The sequence below is a fragment of the Pinus tabuliformis genome, chromosome 4_2 (assembly GCF_031772625.1).
Source record: "Pinus tabuliformis cultivar Carrire ecotype Pingquan chromosome 4_2, CPIR1, whole genome shotgun sequence".
In the NCBI taxonomy this organism is placed as follows: Eukaryota; Viridiplantae; Streptophyta; class Pinopsida; order Pinales; family Pinaceae; genus Pinus; species Pinus tabuliformis.
Window position 1 is genome coordinate 88,469,747 of NC_142304.1, and position 12,792 is coordinate 88,482,538.

At 44.5% G+C, this 12,792-nt stretch overlaps 1 non-coding gene and 1 pseudogene across 1 annotated transcript; both read right to left on the bottom strand.

The window, feature by feature from the left end:
- Positions 1-1,386: 1,386 nt before the first annotated feature.
- Positions 1,387-1,540, bottom strand: LOC149168393 (5.8S ribosomal RNA). Its single transcript, XR_016260008.1, has one exon. It is a non-coding gene; the product is annotated as a 5.8S ribosomal RNA (ribosomal RNA).
- A 2,716-nt stretch (positions 1,541-4,256) lies between these two features.
- LOC149168394 (18S ribosomal RNA) lies at positions 4,257-6,069 on the bottom strand (annotated as a pseudogene).
- Positions 6,070-12,792: the final 6,723 nt, after the last annotated feature.

The window sequence follows — 12,792 nt, forward strand, 5'->3', positions numbered from 1 at the left end:
ATATCTTCATGTAGTTTCTCTCTCTTGTGATCTTGCAGGAATTCGATGAAGCTGGGCCGGTAAGGGAGCAGGGAGCTGGGAGCTATTGAAGAGAGGAGCGATTGGATCAACAAACTAGCGAAAGACACAGGTTAGTTACATCCTTTCTCCTCATTTACATTCCATAAAGAAGAATACTCAAGTAGTTTTCCTTGTTTGTTGCTAAGGCACTATCACACCTTAGAGTGGGATAGGGGTGTTCTGAATAGATACTTTTCCCAAAAACAGAGCCTCCACCAGAGTTTCCTCTGGCTTCGCCTTGCTCAGGCATATTTCACCATCTTTCAGGTCCCAACATGTGTGCTTGCACTTGAACCCTTCGCATAAGTTCAATGTCGGTTGATGATTCACCCTCCCAGAGAGGGGATCTCGCCCGTCAGCTTCCTTGTGCCTTGTAGGTTTCCAAACCTTCCAACTCGCACACATGTTAGACTCCTTGGTTCATGTTTCAAGACAGGTCAAATGGAAAGCCAACCAACCAACACCACGAGCGCACACGTGCACACAGCCCGCCACAAGGGCGCATGCTGCATTCCTTGACAACCACAGTAGAAAATCGATAGGTAGTAATCCACCCGTGCTTGTGACGATGCAGTAGCTCATGTTGGTTTGCACCTCAAGTCGAGTGGCAGACCAGCCTGAGCCATTCCACATCCGACCGAGATGCATCGACAGGCTCCATCTGCTTCCGTCCTGGCAATTTCAAGCACTCTTTAACTCTCTTTTCAAATTCATTTTCATCTTTCCCTCACGGTACTTGTTTTCTATCTATCTCTCGCCCGTATTTAGCATTGGATGGAATTTACACCCAATTAGGGTTGCATTCCCAAACAACCTGACTCGCCAATAATGCCTCATGATGCGGTAGGGTCTCGGCTCGACGGGGCTGTCACCCTCTTAGGCACCCCCTTCCAAGGGACTTGGCGTAGGTGCGTCGCTAAGGAAACTTATACAGACTATAATTCAGGTGATGCTGCCGCTCGATTTTCATGCTGGGCTATTCCCAGTTCACTCGCCACTACTAGGGGAATCCTTGTAAGTTTCTTTTCCTCTACTTAATTATATGCTTAAACTCAGCGGGTGTTTTTTCCTGAGCTGAGGTCACAAAGTTGGAGCTAAATATGCCCTGCCCGATGGGAGGACAAGAGAGAGAAAAGCATGTTCGAGTGATGCCACACAAATACCCCATCAACTAATGTTGTCTACCCATCCAACGGAACAAGATGCTCACTGACACACGCCATGAAACATCACTTGAGGTATTTCAGCCAACTGCACCGCATTGGACATGGATGACCAACTCTGTTGCTCCCTAACATATTGCAGGGAGCACGTTTGAATGGGATGTGACACCTAGACAGACGTTCCCTCGACCAAGGCCTTCGGCGCAAATTGCATTCAAAAACTCGATGATTCACAGGATTTTTCAATTCACACTAAGTATCACATTTCGCTATGTTCTTCATTGTAACAAGAGCTGAGATATCCATTGCCGAGAGTCGTTTTCACGTATTACCAAAAAATTAGCCACAACACTAAATAAGGGCACCCCCCACAACAAATGTTAGGCTAAGGGCCAAAAGGATGAAAGGAAGAAAAACACATGAAAGAAAGAGAAATAAAGGCGTCTAACCCCCTCACAGGAGGAGGCTAAAATAGAGAACTATCTCCCCGAGCTCCATGCCCTTGCAAAATGGGGGTAAATGCATGGAACAACAATCGAGAAGGACTAGGGTGGCCACTCTAGGAGCTTGCACTACTTTTAATCCTTCCCGAACACTAATCCACAACAATTCCCCTTTTCTATGTAAAGCTAGGGACCAAAAGGAGGAAGGGAGGAAAACAAGGTGAAAGAAATAAAGATCAAACATGGCTACCGGCTCACAAGGGGAGGCCCAAACAAAGCACAAGCCTCCCAAGCCCCATGCCTTCGCAAAAAGGGAGGAATTTAAGGGGACGATGATCGAGAAGGACTAGGGTGGCCACCTTGGGAGCTTGCACTGCGTTTTGTCCTTCCTAAACACCAATCCACAACAATCCCACCTTTTCTCCATAAAGCTAGGGTCCAAATAGAAGAAGGGAAGAAAATAACATGAAAGAAAGGGATATCAACTGTGGCTTCCAGCTCACAAGGCAAGGCTTCAAATAGATAACAAGCTTCCCCAACCCTGTGCCTTCGGAAAAAGGGGGGAACTGTAGGGGATGACGATCTAGAAGGACTAGGGTGGCCACCCTCGGAGCTCACACTGTGTTTCATCCTTCTCGAACACCAATCCACAACAATCCCACATTTTCTCTTAAAATCTAGGGGGGAAAAGGAAGAATGGAAGAAAACAACATGAAATAAAGAGAGATATCAAATGTGTCTACTAGCTCACAAGGGGAGGCTCAAATAGAGAACAAGCTTCCCCAATCTCGTGCCTTCGCAAAAAGGGGGGAAATTGCAGGGGACGACAATCGATAAGGACTAGGGTGGCCACCCCCAGAACTCGCACTGCTTTTCATCCTTCCTGCACACCAATCCACAACAATCCCACCTTTTCTCCGTAAATCTAGGGGCTAAAAGCAATAAGGAAAGAAAACAAAATGAAAGCAAGAGATATCAAATGTGGCTACTGGCTCACTAGGGGAGGCTCAAATAGAGAACAAGCTTCCCAAACCCCATTCCTTTTCAAAAACGGGTGAACTGCAGGGGACGATGATCGAGAAGGACGAGGGTGGCCACCCTGAGAATTCACACTACCTTTTTTCCTTCCTGAACACCAATCCACAACAATCCCAACTCTTCTCCATAAAGCTAGGGGAAAAAGGAAGAAGGGAATAAAACAACACCAAAGAAACAAAGATCCCAAGAAAAGAGAGAAGCTCAACAACACGCCAAGTATATGTCCACTAACCAAAAATAAATCAAACAAGGAACCCAATAAAAAAGCATCCCACCTGTTCACACCCTCCCACATACATTACGGCACAACACCCTTTCTAGCTTACAACATAACAAACAACAATCAAACAACCAAGAAAATAACTCACAACATAAACTTTACCACTAGAAAAGACAAGGGCCACGATGAGACCAGTGCTTAGAGCACGTTACTGAGAGGTAAACAACCCCCCAGCCCAACACAAGGCTTCAAACGACAAATAAACTACTAATAACAAACCCACCCCACTATTTCACCCCTCCGTGTACAAAACACCCAACAACCCTTCCAGCGAGAAAGTCAACAGAGGTCAAGAATAAAAATCCAAAGAGGAGTTGTCACGGGCCGACACCCAATGCTAGAGAAAGCCACATGCCACAATTACATTGATGGTGCAAGGCCACTAAATGGAGGGACGTCCATAAAGCACACACAACGAAACAAAGAAATGACCATGTCCCACAAAAAACGGATAATCCAAAGGGAGGAACAAAGACACAACCCACTACTTCTTGTTTCCTTAGAAGGGGATTGGCTCACGAGAGGACGAGGAATTCCCTTGAAAGTAAAGGTACAAGGTAAGATTTCCACCCTCATGCCCATTAGCAGGGAAAATTGCGATCTCAATGGAGCTCAGACCGAGGGAGGGATTTTTCATTACCTAGACACCTAACCCTTCCTCGAGAGCATATCAAGGAATGGTCGGGAGGACTAGGGTGGCTAGCCCAATGGGTTGAAGTTCTCTTCATCCATACCATACTAACCCCACCCCAACAATTTCCCCTCATGAAAGGTTTGAGCTACCAGGCATGTGTGCAAGCACTTCCTCAACCCAACCACCAGCAAAAAAAATCACCCAAGTAACACATCAACCATCACCACCTTTTCGAGAGAACCAACTATGGAATCCCACACCCTTGGCCCATGCCTTCCAAGGAACAAAAGACCAAGAAACACCACTATGAATGAGTCTAAATTTATACATTGTATTTCCCAAGCACCTCAACTACAACAACCATGTCCAGTCGGACAAATCACCGGAAGGGCTCCCAAGAAACAAGCTTCTGAACCCCCTACAGAAACACATTGGGGGAAAGAAAAATAAAGGATGGGTGGGAGAAGCACAAGCATGGCTTGCAAGTACAAACACAAAAAAACAAGCATTACCTCAAGACAAGCAACCAACAATGTTCCAGCCAAACACCAGATCCACTCCCGTAGAGACACACCACACAGTCCCACATTGCAATCGAAACCCAACCAACCCGAACCAAAAAAGAAAACCCCTGCTATAAATGATCCTACCATAGGTTCACATAAGGTAACCTTGTTTCGACTTCTCCTTCCTTTAAATGATAAGGTTTAATGAACTTCTCACGACGTCGATGGTGGTGAACCACCATCGTCGATGCAATCCAAACACTTCACCAGATCATTCAATCAGTAAGAGTGACAGGCGATGTGTACAAAGGGAAAAGATGTAGTCAATACGAGTTGATGACATGCACTTACTAGGAATTCCACATTGAATACCAATAATTGCAATGGTTTATCCCCATCACGATGCAATTTGAAAATATTTCCTGATCCTCTCGAACCAATAATAAAAGCTCGTTGGCTACATCAGCGTAGCACGCGTGCAGCCAAGAACATCTAAGGGCATCATAGACCTATTATTGCCTCAAAATTTCATGGCCTAAATGACCATAGTCCCTCTAAGAAGCTGGTCGCAAAGGGGAACCTTTGCATAGCTAGTTAGCAAGTTGAGGTCTTGTTCTTTATCAGAATTAACTAGACAAATCGCTCCACCAAATAAGAACGGCCATGCACCACCACCCATAGAATCAAGAAAGAGCTCTCAATATGTCAATCCTTACTATGTCTGGACATGGTAAGTTTCCCCGTGTTGACTCAAATTAAGCTGCAGGATCCACTCCTAGTGGTGCCCTTCCATCAATTCCTTTAAGTTTCAAACTTGCAACCATACTCCCCCTGGAACCCAAACACTCTAATTTCTCAAAAGGTACTGGCGGAGTCCTTAGAGCAACATCCACCGATCCCTAGTTAGCATCGTTTATGGTTGAGACTAGGACGGTGTCTAATCGTCTTCGAGCCCCCAAATTTTGTTCTTCATTAATGAAAACATCCTTGGAAAATGATTTCGCAGTGGTCCATCTTTCATAAATCTAAGAATTTCAGCTCTGACAATGAAATACGAATGCCCCTAAGAGTCCCTATTAATCATTACTCCAGTCCCAAAGGCAAACACAATAGGACTAGAATCCTATCACGTTATTCCATCCTAATGTATTGAGAGCATAAGCTTGCTTTGAGCACTCTAATTTTTTCAAAGTAACAACGTCAGAGCTGCAACCTAGCCAATTAAGGCTAGAAGCATGCCACTGACAAAAGGGACAGAAGGGTAGGTGCACACAAATTAGGTAGGCCGACCCTTATGATCCAAGATCCAACTATAAGCTTTTTAACTACAACAACTTAAATATACACTATTGGAGCTAGAATTACTACGGCTGCTGGCGCCAAACTTTCCCTCCAATGGATCCTCGTTAGGGGATTTAGATTTACTCATTCCAATTACCAGACTCAATGAGCCTAGTATTGTTATTTATTGTCACTATCTCCCCATGTCAGGGTTGGGTAGTTTGCATGCCTGCTGCCTTCCTTGGATGTGGTAGCCGTTTCTCAGGCTTCCTCTCTGGAGTCGAACCCTAATTCTCCGTCACCCATCACCACCATGGTAGGCCTCTATCCTACTATCGAAAGTTGATAGGGAAAACATTTGAATAAAGCATCACTAGCACAAGGGTTGTGCGATCCGTAAAGTTATCATGATTCACCGGAGAAGCGAGCAAGCCCTCGCCAGACTTTTATCTAAAAAATGCATCCCTTCCAAAGATTCAGGACTTGGTGCATGTATTAGCTCTAGAATTACTATGGTTATTTGAGTAGTATGGTACCATAAAAAAAAACTATAACTGATTTAATGATCCATCCATAGTTTCACAGTCTGAATTAGTTCATACTTAGACATGCATGGCTTAATCATTGAGACAAGCATATGACTACTGGCAGGATCAACCAGGTAGCACCCTCCCACTTCAAAGGGCAGTCTGGGTGCTCTCTTACCAAGAGCCAACCTGAACATCCATCAAGTCAAAGAGATATCAAAATATCACATAAAACTTTTATGCCTTGCACCTCTTACATCCCAAGAAGGAAGTACACGCAACATGCCAAGGACATGGTGAACAAATGGGTAGACCTACCGATCCACAATGCACCAAGGCTACTATGGAGTTTGCAACCACAGCCCAACCAGCAATAAAACAAGCGATCACTCACCCACTCCCTTAGAAATGCCTCCAAAAGCCTCCACGCCCCGCACCGAGGTCACCTAGGAGTCCACTCGGACAACAAAAATGATGGAACTTGATCGAAATATCACCTTTGGTAGCCTCAATACAAAGGAAATGGAAGGAAATAAAATAAGACCAATCAATCCCACAACCTCTCTTAGAAATTCCCCCCAGCCCACCCCGCCCCACACCGAGGCCGCCTAGGAATCCACCCGGACAGTAACAATGATGTACCACGATCACTTAACCACCTGCGGCAACCATTATGTGAAAGAAAAGGAAGGAAATAAATGCAAATTACAAGAGGCTCGCTACACAATACGAGAACATATCCAAACAGGAGTAGGGATTAGAAAGCTCTGCACACCACACACCTCATGTACAGGCAACCTAGGAGACTACCCATAGCTTTACCAATTGAACAATGAATAATTTTCAACTGCGGCCACCTCCACGCAGAGGAGGGAGGTCGAAGTGTTCCACCACGAAATCCTTCTTGCAGGTAGCCCCCACCATTGATGTAGCAAGCCTCCTCCCCATTGGACCATGAGCGCATACACAATTGAATCAACAAATGCCCATAAACGTTGTGACTTAACATTTCCAACCACAAAAGCCTGCCACGCATGCGAGATGCAAAGAAAAATCTGACCACTCGATCAAACATATGGGCCAACACATATATCAAAACCTCAAAGCCAACGCAAACACGGATGATGTGCACTTTGAAAGGAATGCCAACCCTTAAATTTACAATAAGGAGAAGAGTGCCTCACATCGCCCAACGGAAAAAGCAAGCAAGAGGGAGGGTAGGTGGTTTACAACCAAAACCATTCCATGTTCCTCTTAAATGTATGCATCTCAACTGAAAATGCCAACTCAGAAAGAGTACAAGCACAAGAAACCAGTACCACACACAGCCAAACAATGAAGAGGCTAGCCATCACAGGGAGCCACAACACAACAGCCCATACAACTTCGAGAACTTAGAGCAAAAGGGGAATTGTTCACATATGCCTCCTGGGACAAGCATGGCCAACATTATCGCTCATGTGATACTAAGTGGGTATGGAGTGAAGATGAAAATCGGCCACCCTACAAATGAGCCAAGGCCATTCTTGAGGAAAAACCAAAAAACCAACTCAATTACCAACCCACCTTCCACACGAAAATAAAAACCCTTCCCACCAAATAGGGAGGAGTTGAAAAATATAATGGAGAGACAATTTCAATGGAGCCACACATGGTTGCCCAGCCCAATCAAAATTTTCCATTCACAACAACCAAGGGGCATGATAGCAACATAGGCACGATAGAGTTTTGGATTTTCCATCTGGGACCACAACAACAAAGGCTCAAAGGAGTGCCAAGAAAACTTTAACATTTTTATCGTTCAGATGGGCAAGAGGGACGGGGATGAGCATGTCCAACATTACCACTCATGTGCTACCGAGTGGGGATGGGGAGAAGATTAAAATCATCCACCCTACAAATCACCCAAGGCCATCGTTCAGGCAAACCCGACAAAACAACTCAATTACCAACCCACCTTTCACACGAAAAGAAAACCTATCACTTGTATCATTTAGACAGGCACGAGGGACAAGGACAAGTTAGGGAGACACACCAAAACAACCCATATAACTCCAAGAACTTAGAGAGCAAAAGGGGAATTGTTCACATATGCCTCCCGGGATGAGCATGGCCAACATTACCGCTCATGTGCTACCAAGTGGGGATGGAGAGAAGATGAAAATTGGCCACGCTACAAATGAACCAAGGCCATCATTCAGGAAAACCAAAAAAAACAACTCAATTACCAACCCACCTTTCACACGAAAAGAAAACATGTCACTTGTATCATTTGGATGGGTACAAGGGGACCAGGCCGAGCCAGGGAGCGACACCACAACAACCCATAAAACTCCAAGAACTTAGAGAGCAGAAGGGGTATTGTTCACATATGCCTCTTAGGATGAGCATGGCCAATATTACCTCTCATGTGCTACCGAGTGGGGATGGAGAGATGATGAAAATCGGCCACCATACAAACGGCCCAAGGCCATCATTCAGGCAAACCCAAGAAAACAACTCAATTGCCAACGCACCTTTCACACAAAAGGAAAACCTGTCACCTATATCATTTGGATGGGCACGAGGGGACCACGAAGAGCTAGGGAGCCACACCACAATAACCCATACAACTCTAAGAACTTATAGAGTAGAATGGGAATCGTTCACATATGCCTCTCGGGACGAGCATGGCCAACATTATCACTCATGTGCTACTGAGTGGGGATGCAGAAAAGATGAAAATCGGCCACCCTACAGATGACCCAAGGCCATCGTTTAGGCAAGCTCGAAAAAACAACTCAACTACCTGCAACCCACCTTTCACACGAAGAGAAAACTTGTTACTTGTATCATTTGGATGGGGAAGAGGGACCAAGACGAGCCCAAGAGCCACACCACAACAACCCATACTGTTACACAGTAATTTGTCATTGTCTTCATATGAGTCTTCCTACTGTGTCATGAGTTCAAATCATCCATGCTCATGCTCTCTAATATTTCCAAATGACCCACTTTGCCAAAGTTTTTCCATCATCGCAACAGTTGTAAAAATAAACGTGCTGATGAGCGCTCCAAAACAGACCGAATGCGCTGCCAGCGCGGAAACACACGTGATTCCCGCGCTGGTCGAATTCCATGAGACAGCACGTATGTTATTTATATCGGATCGCGCTGATATGACCTCCTTTGTTATTCAGTAGCGATGTCAGCACTCCAGTGCAGTTATGAATCCGCACTGATCCAGTCTGGGTGAGTTTTTTCTAACAGCCGGCCTTCTGGATGACTCCAGACCTGGTTGTTGGCCTTGTAAATGTCTCCCTCCCTTCTCTGCCATGTCTGTTTTATCATTTGAGCCACCTTCCTTGGAGATAAGCTCATCCTCCCACCATTCATGGAGACTCCTTCTCCTATTTAAGCCTCCACCATTGCCATGAGCTCCTAGTTTTGAATTCATAGTGCTTGGAGTGGTGCTGCTAGTGTGTGAGCTTGATAGGTAGCTGGTGTGACAAGTGTGGGATTGCTAGAGAGCTTAAGGAAGGTTGTGAATTGTTTCTTTCTTGTGTAAACTTGTGTGAGAGAGAGCTTTTGTCTTGGGAGATCTACTTTCAAGGGTGAATGCTTGAGAGACTCGCTGGCCGGACCCTCTTGAGAAGGATTTGATGTCAGAACTATGGTTGTATTCTTCTTTGTTTATTAATAATAGACGACTATCATTATGGTTCCACTCTTATTGTCTTTATGATGGTATTTGATTTATATCCTTTCTGACTGATATATAGTTACATCTACTGGATTTTATGCTTGTGTTTGTATCATTCTTTGCATGTGCAGGTGTCCATGCACGAGGATCGTGAGGATTGTGACTAGCCGGGGCAAAGGAACGGGAGCATCAACTCTTCGACAAGTATTAGCATTGGAATCTAGGTATGCCTTCATCATTGGTCTTTTATTTTTAATTAAGAACCTATGTGTTAGCATTGTTTGATTGTTGCTAGACCTTGTTTGGACTAGTAGGGATCGCCTCTGTCCGCAGAGGGGATTTAACTCCACAACAATTTCGCGACTCCGCTGGGGATCCATTTTTACCTTGTTGTTTTATTTGTAAACTTTAGATGGAGCCTGAAGAACGACCAGATAGCCTTCGAAACGCTATTGCTCCGCATTAGCGAAGTAGATCAAAGCCACTTCAATCCATCTCTGGTTTGGTTTATGAATTGAATAGCTTGGAGCTCGCTTTTGTCCTTTTGTGTTCATTTTTTCCTTGAGTTTGATTTTTTTCTCTCTTTTCAAAGTTTGGGGATTAGTTCTCTGTTTTTGGATTTCCTGGTTCAATCTGGAAGGTGCCTTGATTGTTTAAAGACTGATTGTCTTGGTTTGGGAGTTTTTGGCTTGAGTGTGCCCGTTTTTTAGCTTCAGCGCGGTTTATAATAAAACAGTCGCGCTACCATCACATAGCCTTTTCTGTGACTTCTTGATCATCGCGTTAATACACCGAACAGTCGCGACAATTCTAAAAATCGGACCATCGCGGGTAAGTCGTGTACTTCTGCGCTGACATCGCTTTGTTGCTACGCGTGGTTTATTGTCAGTGCATTGTTGCTGTGTATCACCTGCGCTGATTCCTGTAGAATTGAATTTCTTCAATTCTGCCTCCTGAGCCTATTGGTCTTGCTATCCCCTGCTGTTTGCACTTGGTTTATGACTTGATTTTCATTCTCTGAAGATTGAAACACTTTCTTGTGAGTCTTGTTGAGCGAATCTTGCATTATGTGTCTTGTGACCTAGTTTTGTCATTCCAATTTTGTTGGATCAACTTTGCTTGGTTACTCATTTACAAAGGTTCGTTTACTGCTTGCTTGTGGTTTTGTGAAACCTTCCTCTTTTCTTGCTTTTGCTTGGTTGTTTAGGTGATTGTTATTGAACCAGTCTTCACATTGTTTCGATTACTTCTCACTACCCGGACACGGATCACAGTTGTTTGGGGTCTACGGTTCTTTTCACATTTGCTTGTTATTATTTCTCAAAAGTTTGTTTAACGCACTTTTCCATCAAAAAAAAGAAAATCTCTTTTGCTTTGTATTAGTTAATGAGAACTAGAAGCTTTTCGTTTTGTTTATGATTAGTGATCTTAAAGAAAAGTTTGTGAATTTCCATTAGCTGCATTATAGAAGTTGTTTTTTGTTTTGTGATCATTTCGTTTGTGTGAAAGCCTTCTAACTCTCTCATAATTAGCGTTCATCGAATGGAATGACATATTTCGGCATATAGTTTGCATCTAGGCATTTTTTGAGAGATTTCATACGGTGGGGCCTGAAAACCGAAACCTAATTCAAGATCAACCGTAAAATGAACTAAATGAACTTAAAAATGCATTGGAACATAACGCTCACTGTTTATAGGTCTAGGCTAGAGACGTGCTCCGGCGTTGTTAAACCTAGTCACTTTTGTTTCACTTAAGGTTGGGTGATTCCTCCTTCCGTGACGCAACAAGTGGTCTAGCACGGACTTGAGCTCCCACGTACCATCAAGTATATGGGGAGACCCCAATAGGTTATCATCCTTTATCCACAGGAAGCCATGTCTGACGCCTTACAAGTCGTAATGCACCGAACACAGCATTCGGGAAGATTGACTGTCGTACGGGAAGTCCTTGGTTTTCATATGACTGCCAAGGTGTATATGCAGTTTTACGGATTTGTTTGGTAAACCTTTTTGCCTAGCTCTCCAGAGTAGTCACTTTTGATCCTTTTAAGACTCCTTAAATGAAAAGGCTCATCTAAGCATTTTTCACTTCGGGCTCACTAAAAATTTGAAGGAGACTAGAGTCATCTTTTTGTCCTTTTCTCGACTCTTAAAAAATGAAAAGGTTAAGTTGTGTCCTTGCATCTTAAAATTTATTTAGCCGCGATTAACATTACCTGGTTAGATCTTATGTGCGTTAGTTTGAGTAGGGTCCTTTCTCGTTAGACTCCCTTAGGTTTTGTTTTGAAGTTTTCCATCCTGGCTGAATCATCAATCCCGTCTCCCGTTCCATGTGATCAAGGGTCTCCGTCTTCTGTTGCTCCTGAGGTACCGGTTGTGAGCAATACTCTCCCTGTCATCCCGAGTATCCAACTGATAAACTCTCATGCCCCAGACGACAAGGATTATGAAATTCATTGGAACCCCATTTGGGAGCCTGACGAAGATGATATTCCTTTTACCCCTCCTGGTGTTTCGACCCCAATGTCTACCTCTCACATGGATGAAACATCTCCTAGAGTGAGTGAGACACCTGTTTTGTCGAGTATCGAAACTCCTATCCTGGCCACTTCTCCGATACCCTCACGCTATAAGTCGTTGAGGGATAATGTGGGTACTAGGATCCCTGCTTCCAGTACCATGTGGGACCTCCGCATCACTCCCACTACGGGATCTTTTGTTTCACAAGTTCACAGTACACCCGTCACTTCAATTCCAACGAATCCAGATGTTTGTGTAGCACATTCAACTCCAGTTGTTAGTGTTGTTACGACATCTTCAGCTGTGACTACTGGTGCTGGTCCGCCTCACGGTCAAGTGAGTAGTGGCCAGCCGACACATACACCCAAATTTGTTCATCCTGCACAAAGTGCACCACCCTCTTCTGGTCCCGTTCTAGGAGGGGGGTCGTATGATCAGTATATGCAAGCTGTTTAGGATCCAAACACGCAAGGTCCATTTTATTACTACGATTCTACTTGTCAGTTCCTTTATCTTTCCAGACCCTTTCCTACTCAACCTGTTGTTGAGGTCTCGGTACCATTATCCATTGCTTGGGGTGCCACCACTTACCATGGGGGCCAAGCAATGCCTGCACAGCTTCAGGGACTGCCTAACCAAGGCCAGCCCTCTTACGC